This window comes from Equus caballus, chromosome 17, assembly GCF_041296265.1.
Source record: "Equus caballus isolate H_3958 breed thoroughbred chromosome 17, TB-T2T, whole genome shotgun sequence".
In the NCBI taxonomy this organism is placed as follows: domain Eukaryota; kingdom Metazoa; phylum Chordata; class Mammalia; order Perissodactyla; family Equidae; genus Equus; species Equus caballus.
The window spans coordinates 59,048,921-59,054,920 of record NC_091700.1 but is presented as its reverse complement, the minus strand read 5'-3'; the positions used below and the strand labels follow the sequence as shown (position 1 = coordinate 59,054,920).

Below are 6,000 nucleotides of genomic sequence, written 5' to 3'. Positions count from 1 at the left end.
TTATTTAATGCAGGTTCATCATGGGAATTATGATTTATAGCAATAGTATTTCCCAAGCAATGGTATACAGGACACTGTCTCTTAATAAGCCAATAAAGAAATAACATATTCCAAATCAGTGATAGACTAATCACACTATTCTTCCAGGCAAAGGGGAGATGAAAGAAATAAAATCCAAATTTAGTTGAGATGTTCTTTTCTATGAGTTGGTTCTCAGAAGAATCAGCTTAGCCAATCAGGGGCTAACATCCAGATGCCAGTGCAAAGTAACAGTCCTTTGTTGCTAGAGCATGTTGCTAGGAAACAAAGGAACCAGTGTTGGCTGACAAGATGCCTTCATGGGGCCAATGCATGGTTTTCACCACTGTTGGCGAAGAGTAGCCTTGCCATGGCAGGAACCAGTGCCCCAAAGTCTTCTGAGAGCTCTACAGGTCAGGAAAGGGGAGCCTTGCCCAGATGGAAAACTCTTGGTAAGTCCTCACAAACTCTTGGTACTTGAAGTTTAAATGTCCATTATGTTATAGCTGCTCTTCCATATATTCTTACTGATAATTCCCCAGCAGTGTCCATCAATGGCATATCAACAACAACAGATGTTGATGATAACATCCTGGCGCAGCTTCCTCAATGTAAACAAATTCACCCTTAGGTCAAAATAACTTGTCATTAAAAAGTGGGTTTGAAATCATAAGAAACCAACACACAACAGAGGGGAATTTGATTTTGTAAACATTATTCAAACAAGCACAAAGACATGAGAACCTGGGATTGTTTTTACTATGACCAAGTGTCTACACTGGGACATGGGGAACCTAAAAGAATGATCAAGTCCTACAGTAAAAATGTCCCTCCCTCTACAAGGTACTTCTACATTTAGGAATAGAACAGTTAAAACATTATGGAAAGAGCATTTTTCTTCCTGAAACAACATTTTCGTGTTAACCAAATTTCACTCAAAAGTGACTTATGGAACTATACTACCAGAAATTTTTCTTTTTTTTAAGATTTCTTGACTTTCTGTGTTTCTCTTCGTTTTTGTCCCTCTTGATGCAACTCATCAGTCTTTCATGTAAATGTGTTCACACAGAGCAGTAGTGGTGAGAGATATTCAATGTCAGAATGATCTATTTTGCTCTTTTTATATATGTCCTTGACTAAGCTATTAATGCCATTTTGACTCCATTTTTGTTGGCTTTTTACAAGTGTAAGTAAATTGTAAATGTAAATCATCCCCTAATGTCACAATGTCACTCCTTATTGTGTTACATCACTTTGTTTTATGTTTTTTTTAGCATTTATCACTTTTAGAAATGTTCATGTTTGTTTGATAACTTATTTCCATGCTCAAAAAAAAAAACAAGTTCCATGAAAGAAAGGATTGTGTTTGTCTTATTCAGCACCATATCTCCAATGCTGAGGATAACACCTGACACATTCAAGGTGTCCAGTATTGAGTCTTTAGGATGAGTGATGGCAACAATGTTGAGTAAAGTGAAGTCCTTGCTTTCATGAAGATTATATTCTATTGAGGGGGAAGACAGTGGGCAGGGAAGACAGACACAAACTAATTACTGTGAGTAGTGATGAGTGCAGAAGAAAATCAAAGCAAGGTAGGGGAATAGAAAGTAATGGGGAAGAAGAATTAAGCAGGGGAAGAAAATAGTGATTGAAAAGTGCTATGCTTGATATAATAGATGCTTGTTACACTTTGTAGTTTTCTCTGCCATGTACATGTCAGACATAAACTTATGAACTCAGAATTTACAGGAGTATTCAATTAGTGTTTCTTGAATATGATATTTTCATAGTTACTATATAAAGTAAGTAAATCAGACTTTATACTTCACTAGGAATCTCTAAAAAAACTAAGACGTCTAACTAGTTCAGTAACTGAGGGTAAGCGAATTTGAGGGGCACATTTCACATCCTTCTCTGAAGTTACTGTGTGCTTCTTTTGCAATCATTATTGACATTTAGAATCTGGAAAAGCCAATATAGACACTAAATTTGGGCTTTTCTTCTGGTTTATTTCTAGAGTAAGCAAACTTGAATATCAAAAAAGGAGAAATATTTTGTATGAAAGTCTTATCTAGAAAACTTTCCCTCTCTCAGCCCTAATGCCAAGCAAACCAGTTAGCTGATGACAACTGAAATGTCCCATAGTCTGGCAACAATGGTAAAAATCTGTTATGTTGCTTGTGCAGTGGCTGAAAACTTTGTTAAATTTAATCCACAGCACACTTTTCCTGTATTTTAATGCTGTACCTCCCCTTTAAATATTTTTTTCTTAATGTGGGGAGCATTAACTCATTTTGAAATTTTCATCATGAGCAACTGACTTGTAAATCCTTCCAAGTCCCTCTTTCCAAGTAAATGTGATGGTTTCTTCATTTGAATCACCAAAGTCCACTTTTTCCCCTCTGTTGTGTATTCTGAACTTCTCAGTGTGTACTTTTCTTTTCCTCCCAAAAGACAGCAGATTCCTTGGGGTGGGTACCAACTCACCTTTGTATCTCTGTTATTTTTTTCTTTGAGTAAATCTGAAGGCTCATTTATTAAACAAAGGCAACATTTTCCTAACTAATACTAATGCTAATATTATATAAGTGGATACAAATATCTATCTGATATGATTACTGAAACACCTCATGTAATGGCACATTATAACTATTCTTTTTTTCCAATCTCCTTTTTCTCCTACTCCCAGCCTTACTATCCAGCCCTTTGGGGGCCCTTTTATGTGTTTATAATATACTCCTCCTTACCTTTGGTTAAACGCACACACACTTAAATATAACATGATGTTTCAAATGTGCTTTTCTAAAATTACATGAAGGCTATCCAAATTTCAGTGTATTTTGCAACTTGTCTTTACTAAACATTTTATTTTAAATGTTATCCGTATGGTTAATTATGGAAGTACTTTCTCTTAACTCCCATATAGTGCACATGCTTATAACTACATTACATTTATCCATCCATTATCAAACAACATTTTTATTTCCATATTTTAATTTTATAACCAATGACACAATGTATATTCTTGTATATATTTTCCTGTACACCAGTGCAAAAAAATTGTGGGGTTGGCATGGGTGGATTATTGGGGAATGTATTTCTTCTTTAACTAAAATTGCCTCATCACTCTTCATTATGATTGAATTACTCTCATTAGCATCCACAGTGTTTGGGAACTTTTTCATCACAGCCTTCCCGCCTCTACATTTTATTTAACTTTTGTTTTCAAGTTTATTTGGGTAAAAACAGGTAATTTACTGTTAGTTTCTCTGATCAATAGTGAGATTAAGCATCTCTTTATGTTCGTTGACCATTCATTTACTTGTTCTGTGAATGTTCTCTTTCTTACTTTTATCTATTGTTCCCTATATTACATAATTTCGCTTTTAAATTTCTGAAAATTTATATACGTTATATACATTAACTTATTAATATTCATATTACTTCTATGTCTCAATAAAATTTTTATCTATTTTATACGTTGTGTACATTGCAAATATCTCATAATCTACCATTGAATTTTAAACTCTGTATATGATCTTATATACCATAAAAAAGAGTGATATTTTATTGTAGTTCATCATATTAATCCCTTTTCTGCATGTTAAACTTTTTTTTGTTGTTTAAGAAAATATTCTTCAGACTGTGTATAATTCCTAATATCAAGTGTTTTATATTGACTTTTCATAAATTTGTCAGTTGCTCCTTCTAGTCAATATTAGAATATATGTTAATATTATTTATAAATTTGCCTAGTATTTATACTTTATACTGAATTGTTTTAGATTTAATGCATGAACCTTCCATAGTATCCCATAAAACAGGCCCTCTGAATGCATATTTTCATGTGAGTTGAGGAGCAATGAGAAGATTCTGGGGCCTTCGATATCCTGAGTGTGAACTACAATATGGTATCATAGGACACACTGAATCTGAGACTCCTGAAGTTTTTGTGTCAGAATGAAAAGAGGGCTTATAGATGGGTATAAGTGAAGGAAGAGAAAATAGAAATATAAAAGAAAGATTCTGAAAAGAAATTTCATAAGTTTCCATAAATTAGATTTATCCCTGTTAACCTTTCTTTTTCTTTTTTTTTCTCTCAAAAAATGGCAACACTTGTTACCTAATTCACAGGCAGACTGATTGTATGACAAAGAGTAAAAATGAGGTGTTCTTAGGTATTCTGCTTGGATAGAGTAAAATCCGTTTCACAGAGAGTTTCTTGGAAATTCAGCTTAACCAAGAGGTTTTGGCAAAGTTCCTCCTTGTTGCCATTCTCATTGCCTCTAATAGCTCCTCCAATTACTAGGCTAAAAAATACAAACATCTGCCCGTTAAAAAAAATAGCAAAACAAAATGTGTTCCCACATAACAGATGCTCATGAAAACAAACAAAACAAGGAATGGAATAGAATAATTAGTATCTCTAAAAACATTTGTCTGATTTTCTTTAGACTGAGATTGATTTCTTTGGGACTCTGATTCACAGAATTGTGCTTATTCTCATGGGTGATTATATATTATTTTGATTATTATTGTGACTAGTGTCATGTGAAATGAATTTGGCAGCCCCGACATAGTGCTAATTTCAATTGTTCTTACACAGTGTGACACATTGGAATCAATGACAGTAGAAGAATGGAAATTGAATAGAAAAGTCACAGTAGATTTATGTTCCCTGGACACACATTTCCTATTTTATGGCCAGAAGACTATTGAAGTGGTTGTTGATCTCCCTAGTAAATCACAGAAAATCATGTAAAGCAGGTTGATGATTTGAATTACTTAATATTTGTTTCCAAGAAAAATATATGGACTTACATATATTCTACTAATATAAGGAATGTATTATACAGTTAAAAAATATTCTAAGTACTTTGAAGTAAATTTGGCAGAGTTTATTTTGTAACATGTATTGTGCTTTGTTTTTATATACCTGACAATTTTCTTAATGTTACATGCATTGTTTTAAAATCTTAACTAAAATTTGAAAATCTCCAAGTTTAGATGATATATTGCATTGAACTTCTATTTGAGGTTTTTAAATTAGATATGAAAAAATGTATCCCTAATAATTATCCAGGTAACCAAATAAATAATGTTGGGTGTTAGCTCAAAATAACCTATATATCACACTGATACCAGCTCAACACAAGGTTGACATAAGGGAAGCCATATTGTAGAAAAGAAACTATATTGTAACTTTAAATAACCCCTGACTAACTAGCCCAGACATGCTCTGTAGATTTTGTGGCCCCTCTCAGCTGCAATAAGATGATAACTTTGTTCTTTTGAGCTCCTTAGGAATGTCATGACCCCCAGGCAGAGAGCCTATGCTGATAGCCATAATCAATGATGACTGAAAGATCAGGGTATAGGACAGGTGCTCCATTCTCTGATGCATATCCAGTAAAACAAAGGACTATGAAGAACTGGGACCAGATGTCTGCCCCACCCAGAGACCAACCACCTCCCCCACCTGGAGACTGGTCCCATATAGAACTGGCCTGTAGTCTTTTTTTCTGTGAGATGGTTCTTTTGGACATGAGTCAGCCATCTTCCTTCTTACTAGCAAGCTATAATAAAGTCCCTTCTCTCCTACCACCTTGCCTCCTGACTATTGGAATGTCCTGCGGTGGGCAGATGAGCCCACTTGCGCAGTAACACCACTGCTAACATTATAAAAGTTATATATTTGTCACTTAATTACCTTATTTTCTCTCTGTCCTGCCAGACAATCAGTTGATGTTTTTTCACATAACTCATTTTTTTTTTTTAACATAACAGAAATAAGAGATGTGTGTTTAAGGAGAGAATAAATGGCAAGTCAGATGAAGTAAAGGACCTAATAAGCCTAAGATTGGATTTGAGTAATTGGTTTGGTGGAAAACAATGTTTCACTTCCAGAACTGCCTTGTAATTGCTCATTTACACATTCTATGAAGTAAAACAACTGAATTTCTCCACAGTATTATCAATGAA

At 34.1% G+C, this 6,000-nt stretch overlaps 1 long non-coding RNA gene across 2 annotated transcripts in view; it reads left to right on the top strand.

Moving 5' to 3' along the window:
- Positions 1 to 299: 299 nt before the first annotated feature.
- The window catches only part of LOC138918467 (uncharacterized), a 115,155-nt gene continuing 109,454 nt past the window's right edge, over positions 300 to 6,000 (top strand). The window contains exon 1 of one of the 2 annotated variants that reach the window (XR_011427870.1): positions 300 to 470. This is a non-coding gene — a long non-coding RNA (uncharacterized lncRNA). The remainder of the gene's footprint in view (positions 471 to 6,000) is intronic. The other variant, XR_011427871.1, reaches the window with a different exon arrangement.